This window comes from Eublepharis macularius, chromosome 6 (genome assembly GCF_028583425.1).
Source record: "Eublepharis macularius isolate TG4126 chromosome 6, MPM_Emac_v1.0, whole genome shotgun sequence".
NCBI classification, from domain to species: Eukaryota; Metazoa; Chordata; class Lepidosauria; order Squamata; family Eublepharidae; genus Eublepharis; species Eublepharis macularius.
In genome coordinates, this window is record NC_072795.1 from 8,348,296 (window position 1) to 8,361,782 (window position 13,487).

Below are 13,487 nucleotides of genomic sequence, written 5' to 3' on the forward strand. Positions count from 1 at the left end.
TAAAACAGAAGCATGGACATTTAACAGTAATTGTGATGTTGGGTTGAGCAAGTGCACAGAACGAGCAGAACAGAGGCTTGCTTGGGATGGGAGATTTCCCACCACAAATGGAGTGGTCCCCCCCCCCAATCCCCTCCCATCATCTTTGCTTTGTTGAACTCTGCCTGCTTTTATTGTTTTCTCAGATAGCAGATAATAGTAATAAAAATTTGGCATCGAGGGGGGAAAGCATGGGTTGATGTTAATTTCACTGTAGCTGCTCTGGTGCCGTCCTCCTTGCAAGTAAAAAGACTCAAGCTGTAATCAGCTCTCAACACCACTCATCGCTACTTTCGAACGTGATAGATTTGGGTTCAAAATGGTTGCACAGAGAGGGTGGGATTTCTTAGTCTGACAAAGCGTCTACGTTACAGCAGTACAACGTTACCATGCATGCACAAACTTAAAAATTAAAAGAAAACCCATGATGTGTGTTGAGAAGCCCACAAAGCCCGAGGCAAATTCAGTGCCTGATATCTAGCATAAAATACAGAAAGGAATGCAAAACCGAATTGGGAGCGGAGAGTGTAAAACGGGGGGGGGGGGATGCAAAGCCACTGCCATGGTGATACGGGCGGATGCTCAAATCCATCGGTTTTAAACTTGAGTGTGAAAGAGGCCAAGTTCTTTTCTACTGCTACAGACAAACTAACATGGCTTCCCATCTTGTTCTAGACACAGTTATATTTATTTTGTAGACACAGTTAATACCAATTTTGTGCTTCAAACAACAATCAAATACTCTGACCTTTAGACCTTATACAAATTAAACATCTCTCTATATAAAGACAAGTGTCCTGACTGACTCATCAACGCACAGCCCAAACCCCTGGAACTAGAAACGTGAAATCGGGGGAGAACGTTCCTTTCATGATGTAGAGGCTCACTAAGAATGGATTTTAAGAAATTCAGCCCCTAAGGGGGTAATTCTAAACAGTCTGCAGTTGCTATTGGGAGTCATTGAATGTGTCCTGAGGTAAAATGCACCTCTCAGTCTTCCCCTCAAAGTTCACTCGAGTTGCCAATCTCCCTGTGGGGCCTGGCTTTCCTGTGTGGCTGGCAGGCTCCTGCCTGCTTGCACCCCCTCTCTCTGATTGGTCAGCTGTGGAACTCTGTATTCTGAGGTAAAAATCAGGTCAAGGAAACTGCAGACAGTTGAAGAAAGATGGTAACTGGATTTAAAGTAGTTAAATACCATAGTGAAGCACAGGTATCAAGCTAGTAGTTCTATATATTTGTCCATGTTCATAAGCTGTGTTGCATCCTGTCTGTATATTGGAATTCTAGTGCTCGAATGGATCTTACAGGTCACTGACTTCACCCTCCTGCTTTGTGCAAGGACTCAAAATGTAGAGCATTCCTGAAGATGATGGTTGTTGTGGATTTTCCGGGCTGTATAGCCGTGGTCTTGGCATTGTAGTTCCTGACGTCAGGAACTACAATGCCAAGACCACGGCTATACAGCCTGGAAAATCCACAACAACCATTGTTCTCCGGCTGTGAAAGCCTTCGACAATATTCCTGAAGATGGTTTCTTCTCTGGACCATCGTGAGCTTTGTGAAAGGGCATATTTTCTCCCTATTTATTTATGCTTTTATTTCATCATCTGCCATGTTCACAGAGGTTTGAGGCAGATTACAAAACCCAGTGATACAATAAAAAAGCATACATACAATAAAAACTATCTGAAAATTGTAAGAAGGATTAAAATGTATAAAAGAGAACCCTTACTAAATTAAATTGCAGTATAAAAGGGGCAAGGAATTCCCCATTGAACTGAATGTGTAGATTTGGGCTTTAGACTGTCCCTTCATTCAAAAATATCTCCCCCTCCCTTGCCCCACTTTCCTTGTGTGGAAATTTAGATAAGTACTGTGTAACTCTAGTTTACACTGCATTGCCAAATCTTGTTGTTCCTGGTGACTATTATTTGACCAACCTTGAATTTTGTTCTTACGGACCAACATGACTATCAGATTTCTATCTGTTCCTGAACGAACTCTGTGCCCTAGGTTTACGTACCCAATTGGCAGCAAGATACTTGGTTGACACCAATAAATCTTGCTGTGACTAGATGAGAAGCATGGAGGATGAATCGTTATCAGACAGGAAACTCCAATTTGCAGATAGGATCTTTCCAGCGAAGAGGAAAACATTGCAAGTTACACATGACCTGTGTTGTGTGTTCCGTGGGAAAGAAGGGGTGCTTAACCCTTTTCCTGCCAGCTGTTTTTCTGGTCCAATCTGCTGGGGCAACAGAAAACAACTCTGCTCCATCCTCTATTTGGCAGCCCTTCAAATACTTGGCAAGGGCTGTCATATCATTGCTCCTCACCATCTTTGCTGCCATCCTTCAGACACATTCCAGCTTGTTAACATCCTTTTAAAACTGTGGTGCCCAGAACTGTATACAGTACTCCAAATGAGGTCTAACCAGAGCAGAGTAAAATGATATCATCACTTCATGTGATCTGGACTCTATATTTCTGTTGATACAGGCTAAAATCGCATTTGTTTTTTTGGCTACAGCATCACATTGCTAACTCGTGTCACATGTTACATGTAGGAGACACTCAAGGATTGCCCGGGGCATCTCATTTCCCCCTCTCCCATTATTTCCTCTTTCCCTTTCCTGCAATCCCTGATAGCTTCTCCCTTTTTCAGATTTACTCCCCCCCCCCCACTCAGCCAACCTACTTTTATCCATCCCCCTGTCTTCATCTTTCCCTCTTTGCCTCCACTGGCACCCTCTGCTTAGGAAAACGGTGGTCCATTTGCATAATGCTGGCCTCCAGGCTGAGCCCAATTGCACAGTGTTGGCCACTCAGCTGGGTCCAGTAGTATGGTGTGGAACCTACCAGGACTTGCAAGGGCCGTCTCAATTTCCCCTGTATTCCCCTCCTCACACTATTTCTTTTTTTTCTTCTCCTCCAAGGAGCATCGATATCTCTATCTTTCCCTCATTCTTTCTCTCCTTCCCACCTACCCACCTATATTTTATCTGCTCCCAATCTTTAGCTGTATTTACTTACTTTATTTGTACCCTAACTTTCTCCCAGAGCAGCTTATATCATCCTCCTCTTCTCCATTTTATCCTCACAACAACCATCTGGTGTCCTGAGAGTATATGCCCAAAGTCACCCAAAGATCTTCCATAGCAAAGTGCTGATTTGAACTTGGTTCTCTCAAGTTCTAGTCTGAACATGTAATCATTACTCAATAATTCATTTTGTGGGGTGGCTGCTGTTGATCAATAGCAAGCAGCGGCCACCATGGCTGAATCATGCATGTCACGTGGTGGTTATTGGCTGGTCTGGCCCCAATGAGTCTACCCTCAAAGGCCAAAACAGCCCTGGAAAGTGCCCTGCCCCTCTCTCTACCTTTTACTGACATTAATCAAGGCTCAAAGGCTTACAATACTGTGCTGTTGCCAACAATGGCCACTGAGGGCATTTATTTCTTAAAGGTACAAGCATTGCTTTTATTATTATTTGTGTGTGTGTGTGTGTGTGTGTGTGTATGTGTTAACCTCGGCTCTCCCACCTACTTCTTTGATTTTAGATTTTTCTGCATACCCGGGTCTGACTTGGGAGCCCACATGTGAAAAAAACAAGTCTCTCTGCTTCTGACTAGAGATGGGTGCAAACAGAATAAAAAACCGAACATTATGTTCGTTGTTCGTTGCCATCCACGAACAGGGACTCACAAACAACCACGAACATGGCCCTGTTCACGAACATGTTCGTGGTTGGCTGTTCGTGGGGGCCAGCAGTCTCTCCTCCAGCCATCATCCAAGTCAAGATCCCTACTACACCACTCTCAGAAACCTGACCTGAGCAGGCACCAGGAAAGGTACCAATAATAAATAATAGCTTGGCCCCAGAGCCTGGCAGCAGCCCTGGAACTTGAAGGTGTAGATCCCTACCGCACCACTCCCAGAAACCTTACCTGAGCAGGCAGCAGGAAAGGTACCAATAATAAGTAATAGCTTGGCCGAGAGCCTGGCAGCAGCCCTGCCTAAGTTGCCAAGGGAATTGATTGCAGATGCCAGACCGTCTGGCTTGACGAACAGCAACAAATGAGGCTTGCAATGACCACCTGTTCATTTAGAATGGGGCCTCACGAACAGCTTGTTCGCGAACAGCAGATTGGGCTTTTTTGTTTGTATTGCTGTTCGTGACCATCTCTACTCCTAACATCTGTCTGTCAGAGTCAGTCAGGTCAGCTGAATTCTTGACCCTACACATTTCAAATCATAACATGTAGTTTGGCCCTCAGCCACTGGCTGCAAGCCATGGGCTAAGAAACTGGTCTTTGACTAATTTCTCTGGCCATGCCGAGGCTAAATAATTAGAATGGAAAAGCCATGCCCAGGCAGGGCCACCAAAAGGGAGGACTGAGGGGTACAAAATTTAGGGGGCGCAAGTCAGCTCGAGGGACGGGAAACCAGACTCACTGCTTTCAATGACCAACTAGATTTCTAGACCAAATAGAGTAGAAATCCACCTTTAAATCTAGTTGGTCTTTAAAGGGCTACTGAACCCAAATCTTGTTCTTCTACTACAGACCAACACGACTACCGACCTGAAACTGCATTCGGTGAATGCATGTCAATTTATTTTACTTTTAATGCAGTTCTGTGCTGCAGCTGCTAGGGGAGCAGGGAAGGCAGGGCACAGTAAACAACAGTTGTAGGCAGGCGCCTGTGTTGGTCTTCAGTGGAACAGCAGGACTGGAGGCCAAAGCAGCTTCCGTTGTTCTCCCGTCCTCCATTTTAACCACACAACAAGCTTGTGATGTAGGTCTGACGGAGAGTGTGACTTCCACAGCAGATTGGAGATTTAACTATTAGAGACATGTGACAGATTGCTTAAAGCTCTCTTATGATTTATTGCCTGTCAGGGAGATAAGCAGGTCCGTGATGTTCCTATCCCTTCATTTTTGGCACCGCAACTCCCGTCATCATCTTGAGGACAGTGGGCAATTATCAAACACCTAGAATTATTTGCCGATGACTGATACCTGCCCCAAATGGACACACACAGAGAGACATCCTTTTATTATGAGAGATGCATGGTAACGTGAAGCCACATGATTGATTTTGTTACGATATTTGGTTTGGAACAGGGTCAAATGGAATCTATAACTGATTCCGCACACGTTGGATAATGTACTTTCAATGCACTTTCTCAATCGTTTGAGGTGGATTTTTTGTTCCGCACATGTAAAAATCCGTTCCAAATGATCTATAAAGAGGATTGGAAGTGCATTATCCAACGTGTGCGGAATCACTCTTTGTCTGGGGGATCTTGGCAGATCTTAGCAGCCCTTTGCCCAGGCTAAAATACCTGCATCAGAGAAGGAACAGCAGTTCAGACAGGATTTCACTTAGCTGACGATGTTCCCAGCCTTCCTTCCCTTGGCTTCTACTCACTGATATTCTCTTCCTCTCCCATCAATGCTTCATTATTTGTATTAAAAGGAATGTACCTATTAGCCAACTGGTAAGACTTCAAAGGGAACTGCCATTCATCTGAGCTCAGTAAGCTTGCCCATAGTTTTATATGTGCTAATAAAGAACGGATCTGATGTGGGCATTAACATGCAGCCTCTTTGATTAATACCTGCCCTTGAGAGATTTCATAAAATGTCCACGTGTTGTCCAGACACGCAATACAGTGATCCTGTACCCTTTCAAAGTCGGATCAGCAGTAGACCAATTTTTATTTTTTTTAACAAAGAGCTTTGATCAGAAATTAAGCTCTCTGTGACCAAGATCAACCAGCATCTATCCAAGGGATGCCAGACCCAGATCTGCGTGGTGCACATTTAACCATACAGCGGTCCTAAAAACGACCGCAATAAAAAACAGACAGTGGTTTTTAATAACCTGCATGTCATATGCTCGGAATGGGAGCCTCTTCCCTATCTCAATTTAGAGTGAACTCAACTACAACAACTCCCCTCATGCCACTCCAACAGGAAAATAAATCACCAGGTTTGATCCCATTTCTAAGTTTGGCTGTATTCCTGCATCTCCACCAACTCTTCTCCATGTGGACAGAACTCCAGTGGACAGACCGCCTCTTTCTCCCCCACCCCCCAAACTGCTAGACCAAAGGCGTTGGTTTGGCTCCACAGTAATATTTTCCATTATACAAGGACTTCCACCTGTGGAGCACAACTTTCTTGCCTCTCCCTCCTGCAACAGGCCAAAATGTCCCCCCAAGTCAAGTTCCTTGGGCAGGGCTTTTTTTCAGCTGGAACGCGGTGGAACGGAGTTCTGGAACCTCTTGAAAATGGTCACATGGCTGGCGGCCCCGCCCCCTGATCCCCAGACAAAGGGGAGTTTAGATTGCCCACCGCAATCTCAATTCCCCTCTGTCTGGAGATCAGGGGGCGGGGTCACCAGCCATGTGACCATTTTCAAGAGGTTCCAGAACTCCGTTCCACCACCTCTTTTCCCAGAAAAAAAAGCCCTGTCCTTGGGGGTCCCTTATCCCTCAATAACAGGATTTTGGGCTGCTGTGGAAGAAGGAAGGGGGAAATCCTACTTTGTGGGTGGAAGTTCTTGTATCTGTGGGAAACATAAGTCAGCATCCAAGCCCTAGAGATGAGGAAGGCTTCTACTGAGGTTTCCATTGTGCCAGCAGTGTCCCAGGTACCAGAATGCTGCTGTGATAATGTTTTTGAAGGTAATGCCTCCGGCCCTCCACAGCCAGCCTCCCCTGTGCTGCTGCCAGGTAAAGAGGTGTAGCACCAAGTCCTTGATGAGTCAAAGACATGTTTCTGAGCAAGTTTGGGATCTGCTCGTAATTGAGTTCTCTGTCTAATCCTACCTCGTAAGGTAAAATGGAGCGCACGTACTCTGCTCTGAGTTCCTTGGAGGAAGGGTGGAACAACACTGAACTAAGTAAATAAATAACGGGTTCAAACTTTTCCCTCTGATCCCAAAATTTGGCATCTCCACTGCTGCATGCTAAAGCACACCTTTCTCCTTGCCACCCTTACGCTCAAGGTAATGTCCTTTAAATCTGTGCATAGGTAATTCAGAAGTACGACACGCTGCATCATTGGCACCCACTTATCAGCTGTGTGTTGCTCAAGCAAGGTCACACACCCATCAATCACTCTGTAGGGAATTAATAAGGACCATTGCCGGGTTCCGCCAATAAGCACATGTTGAAACACTTCAAACTTGGGCTTGGAGTGGAGCAGACGCACGTTATTGTCCTTTTAATGATACGGTCGTAAAGCAGCGTTGTTATATGGGGTTGGGAAATTTCTTTTTCCAAAATTCACTTTTTTAGATGTAATCATTGATTCCTCTTATTCTTTTTTTTCTCCTTTGAGTGTCATGTATGTCTGTACCCAGGGCTTTTTTCCTGGGAAAAGAGGTGGTGGAACTCAGTGGGTTGCCCTCAGAGAAAATGGTCACATGGCTGGTGGCACCGCTTGGCGGTGCAGAGGGCAATCTAAACTCCCCTCTGTCTGGAGATCAGGGGGCGGGGCCACCAGCCATGTGACCATTTTCAAGAGGTTCCAGAACTCCGTTCCCCCGCATTCCCCCCGAAAAAAGCCCTGTCTGTACCCCTCCATCCACGTCATGGTTCTCGGGAAGGCTAATAGCCAATACTGTGCCCATTGTCTATATTGTGGTTTGATTTCATATGACCAATGTTATATGCCTCACTTTCGTTTCTCTTCTTCCCTGCCTGAGAACGCAGCTGTACCATCTGTGTATTTCTTTGAAGCCGGACATTTCTCTGAAGCTCACCGAAATGACCTTAAATGTCTGAAATGTTAACATTCCTTTGTATCTGGTCTAGCTGATGTATAAGCAAAAGTTACCCAGACTTTTCCCGCTCGAAACTGTGGGTGGGGGGGGGGGAGATGTCTGAATGTTTTAGATCTGTACTTTCTTCAAGCCTCTATTCCTTTCAAAGAAGTTGTACTGCTCAGAAGCATCCTTGCCTCTAAGTAAACTTATGGCCCTGTGCATATGGAAAAGATCTGATTTCTGAATAAAAGTCATTTAACCAAGGACCTGTGTCTTGCTGCAATGATCCAGAGATCTGTCTGCCATATCCTGTCATCCATAGCCTGACATCGAGAGCAATATTTCTCTTTCGTTTGTCTTCAAAGAGAAATCAAGGTGCTCTTTTGTAACTTCAGGCCTTGCAGTTGCTTTATGTTATACATTCCAGGGTAGTAAAGAATCCAGTAGCACCTTTAAGACTAACCAACTTTATTGCAGCATAAGCTTTCGAGAGCCACAGCTCTCTTCGTCAGATGCATCGACAGCTTTTGAGAATCACAGCTCTCTTTGTCAGATGCATGACATCCCAGGGTGGTACTCTGGCAGGGTTGCCAGGGACTGCCCCCCCCGTTATGGAGCCCACTCTGAACTGTGCCAGTTTCCTGCTTTGCTGTTTGAGGCTCTGCCAAAGACTGTTTAGGGGCAGCATTGCCCATGCCTGCTTCCTGCCTCTCTGCTGTTATGGACTGTGTTCACCCATGCCTGTTTCCTGCCTCCTTGGACACCTACCTCACCTGGACCCAGAGCCATGCCACTAGCAGCACAGTGCCAGCTGGAGGGACCCTCCGTGAAACTGGCCAGGCACCCCCTGGTCAGTTCCCGTGGGGATCCCCTTGCAGGATGGTCACTGGGTCTGCTCCCGCCACTGGGCAGCCTGCCAGCCAGCCTGCAAGACGTGCCAAGGAAGACACCATGTTCCCAGGCAGCAGAGAACCACCACGGACAGTTTGCTCTGAGGCTGCCATTTCGAGACCAAGCTCCTGTCACGTTCACGGAGCCCAGCCTCGCCCTGCTATGCATATTGCTGGAAGCCGCCCTGGAATGGAAGCTACGTGCCAGCTGTCCAAGAACACCTAATGGACGCATTTCAATACAACCACCGCATTCCAGAGCTGATGCCATCAAGACAACGCCAGCTTCCTGGCAGATTCGATCAACCCGCCCGGCACTCCCCTCCCCTCCTTTGTCCCCTCTTCCCGAGGTGTCACAATCATATATTCCGATGCTAAAGTGGCCCATTAGCGATAGTTGTAGACCCATTAAGCCTTTGTCCCCCCCCCCCCCCACCGTGAGAACCACATGGAAGGCACTCGCCATTCCTTTCCTGAACCCCAACCGTCTAGTGCAGGCATTAGATGTCTCCCTGCTTCACTGCTGCTTCTCTGCTTCCTCGCCGTGACCAGGTACATATTGCCCCGCTTCTTCGATCTCAAGTGGGTTCCCTGTTAATGCAAATGGCTCTATTTTTCTACTCTTTATTTCTTAGCTCTTGTATGTACTTTGCTTGTATGTGCTGTTGTAGGCATACGCAACACTTCTAGTAAACACTTTTTATACTAGTCCTTGCCTCTGGAAGACAGACTCTGGTATAGTTGGTTAAGATCCGCACTAATTAAACCCAGACTGCATGCTAATTTCCCCATAAATAGCAGTTCTGGTAACAGAAGTAGGAAGGCTTGGGAAGGCATTGCCTGCCTTTGAGCATCTACAGAGTGAAATTCTGAAATTTTGCAGAACCCCCCCTTCCTGTCTCTCTTCTCTTCAAATTTCTCTTTGATCAAAAGGAATTGATTAGAAACTGACTCCAAATTCCTAAAATGTGGAAAAGAAAAGGATTGTTGGATTTCATGGAGAAGCTGCTGTGAGGAGCAGGCCTTGTTCCACCTGATATAGAGTAAAACTTTGGTTCAGGCTTCACATCCTGTGTGCCTTTTGCTAGGACTGTTTGCAAGGAAAGTCCCAAGCCCTGTTAATTAGCTGCACTGGGCTGCTTTCTTCTCATGAGAGAGTGGCCTTGGGAAGGCAAGTGCTTGGTGCTGATCTCAGCTACAACCGTACTCTCTAAACTTTCACAGTGTGGTAACGTCCAATTAAGAAGTCGAGCCTTGATTGGTTCCTCGAGTGAACTGATGCCCCTCCAGATCTCAAGATGCCTCTTTGTCTCTAGGCAATTTACCAGTCTTTATTAGTCTCACTATCCAGTAGCCATTGCTAACCACCTGCAATGTGAGAAGAGAGCTACTTAGTTCCATGCTGCCTCTAGGATACCTAGAATAAGCTGGCATGGATGGACTTTGGTAAGATCAACTCAGAGAATGCTTAGTCAGTTAACCAGTAGTATTTTAGCTAGTTGGAACATATGTAGATCAGCAAGCTATTTGTTTTATGCCTTTCCTAAATGGTTCCCAAGAGAGAACAAGAAGAATTGAACTATACATTAAGCTGGGCAAAATTCAAGAAATATGTGGAGAAAAAGTGGGACATGAAGAGGAAATTGTGGTCTTTGGAGATTGGAGAATTAGACTTAAGCTTAAAAAGGGGTATATTTTACTGTATTTTTATATTTACAGGGGAGTATAAGTATGTAATAAGGTTATAGGGAGTATATGTGAAATATAGACAATATAGTTAATTGGTATGTAAGGAATAGTAGGTTATATATATATATGTAGTTTTGTTTTAGTTAGTATATGTACTTATTATTACTTATATAATTTTTATATTTTCAATTAAGATAAGCAATATAGTTAGTGTAGATAGTTAAGATAAGTAAAGAGATTTGATTAGTATGTATAATATAGATATATATTATAGATTTTAAGAATTTATATAATATACTTTTTAGATTAAGTTGGGTATGGAAAACTGCAGGGAGTCACCAGAAAAAGGGGGGGGGGAAGGATGGGGGAAAATGTAATGGGGTGGATAATGATAATGATTTTTATGTTTATGTTTGTAAACCCATCCAATAAAAATTCTTTAAAAAAAAACTAAATGGTTCCCAAGAGCTGCTTCTGCTTTGCACACACTCCTATGTTCTTTCTTAAATGAACTCCGATAGTATATTTTACCAGCCTGTGTCCAGTGTTGCTTGCTAAGGAGGTACACACACTCAAAAGAACCCAGGAATCCAGGGTGCTTCAAACACCCAGAGCTCTTAGAGCTTCCTAGGGGACCTGAGTAGCCAAGAGAACTGTCAAGAATGGGGGATGAGAATCTCTGGGTCGATACAACTGTGTAAAGAGGAATCAAGAGACTTTCAGTGCAATTCTAAACAGATTTAGGCCAATCTAATCCCACCAAAATCAAAGGACTTAAACTGGAGTAACTGTTTAGGATTGTACTGTTTCTCTTAACAACCCTATCGTAGAGTCACCAAAGAGTAATCTATGCCATGCAAACTTGCATTCATACAGTGAAAGAGAATGAAGAGGGCACAGTCTACGACATCAAACCTCTGCTGATGTCCTTCCCCATCCAAAACCCTGCCTTTCCATGGCTTGACCCCCCCCCCAAGTCTCCAGGAATTTCCTAGCCCAGAGTTGGTAACCATAGTTGGAGCCCTGCCCCATATGACGAGAACAGAGCTGAGATTGGTGGGGTTGCAAGGTTGATGCGATCCAGTGCGATGACTGGAAAAGTAGAATGAGGAATTCTCTCTCCTAGGGAGTTCACCAGCTCCCTCCCATTCAGACGCCCTTCAGAAACAAGCTGCAATTTGTTGCGGCATGAATCAGCCCTAAATTTGGGTTTGATTTCAAGTAATCCACTCCCTTCTTCCCTCCCTCTTTTCTTGGGCTGAACCGCAATTGAAAACTTTCTGAGTCTTTGATATCATCCCAATTGGTGATGATATCTGAATGTGGTTAACAAATTCGGCTTTCCTTCTTTCTCAGTGCCCGGGATTCTAACCACCATTTAACCCTGGAAAAGAAAAAAACTCCAATTCGTTAAACTCCCTGGGGGTCTGTGAAAGAGGAGCCCCTTATATTTATGGAACGCTTTGCCTGATTTTCTAGAAACCCCCAAGTTTCAAGCAAATTGGGAAAAGCGGTCAAATTTTTCAGGCCCCTGATCAACGCCACCCCCCCCCCCCGCCATTAGATTTTTCTGTTTTCACAAGAAAAAAATCTCTCTCCAGCCCACAATAGAGATAGATCAAGATGGGTAGCTGTGTTAGTCTATGTGTAGCAGTAGAAAAGAGCAAGAGTCCAGTAGCACCTATAAGACTAACAACATTTGTGGTAGGGTGTGAGTTTTTGTGAGCTACAGCTCACTTCTTCAGATACAGCTAGAATGCAAGTCTGCCTGTCCTTATATCTCTCCTGGCCTTTCACAAACCATGCAAAACGGAATTATTCAAAAGGGCCTTTTACACAGATAGGAGGGCTGTATTGTAGGGAGACGCTTCACTAATGAGTTAATGAGCATAGACTTCACCACTATGTTGCCTTGCGCGCTATCTGATGCTTTAAGTATGTGCTCCTATGTACTACCTGTTGCTTTAAGTCTGACCCTACTAGGTAGTTCTGTGTTGTCTAATGTCAGTTCTAGAATTGCTTATGTTCTGTTTCAGCATTTCTTCAACTCCGTTTTGAATTTTTGCTAATGTTATATCTTTGTAAACTTGCATTTATTTACCCGATGGCATTTTTATTGAAATGTCCTTGAAACTGACTGTACTAATCTCACACTATGGAATCTGCAGTCTCAGTGAGAAAGGCGGACTATAAATGACATGAACAAACGAATAAATAAATTAGAGGCAAATGTTGGAACTAAGCAGAGGGAAAGATGGATTTTGTGAGAGAGCAGTTTTATGACTACCAAACAGCCAGGGCTAGGGTTTTTGTTCCAGAGAGCTGCAAGTAAGGCTCAAAAACAGTTTTTTGTCATGATTTTTATGCTCAGGATTTTATTTCTGCAGACCCCTTACTATATTGTACATCTCCATCTTTTTTTATTTGAAAAAAGTAAAGAATAGCTCTTTGCCATGACTTATTTATATATCTAATAATAAATAAGTAATAGTCATGTGTTAATTTAAAAACCTGGATTTCTCTTCTTCAAATACAAATAAATATCAGTAACCTTGGTAGGTCCACAAAGAATAAAAATTAAAATGGAGAGTCCTTGGGATTCTGAAGTTTAAATAGCATTATTTTCAGACACCTACGTCTGGATGTCACAATAAATTGGCATTTGATTGTAGAGTTCCTAAACGTCAGTTGTGGCTCTGTATGGGAAAAGAGGAGGGTATGTGTGTGGCCCAAGAACACATTGAGGATTTTTTGTTTAACTTTTTATTTATAAAAGTGATTTTTATGTTTTATAACAAAATCAACTACAAACAGGGCTTTTTTTCAGCTGAAACCTGGTGGAACACAGTTCCAGAACCTCTTGAAAATGGTCACATGGCTGGTGCCCCCACCCCCTGATCTCCAGACAGAGGGGAGTTCAGATTGCCCTCCACACCGCAGCAGTGGCGCGGAGGGCAATCTAAACTCCCCTCTCTCTGGAGATCAGAGGGCGGGGCCACCAGCCATGGAACCATTTTCACTGAGGGTGATTTAAACTTTTAACCCCCCCCTTGTTCCAGCTGACCCAAAGTGACGTCATTGGTCCTGG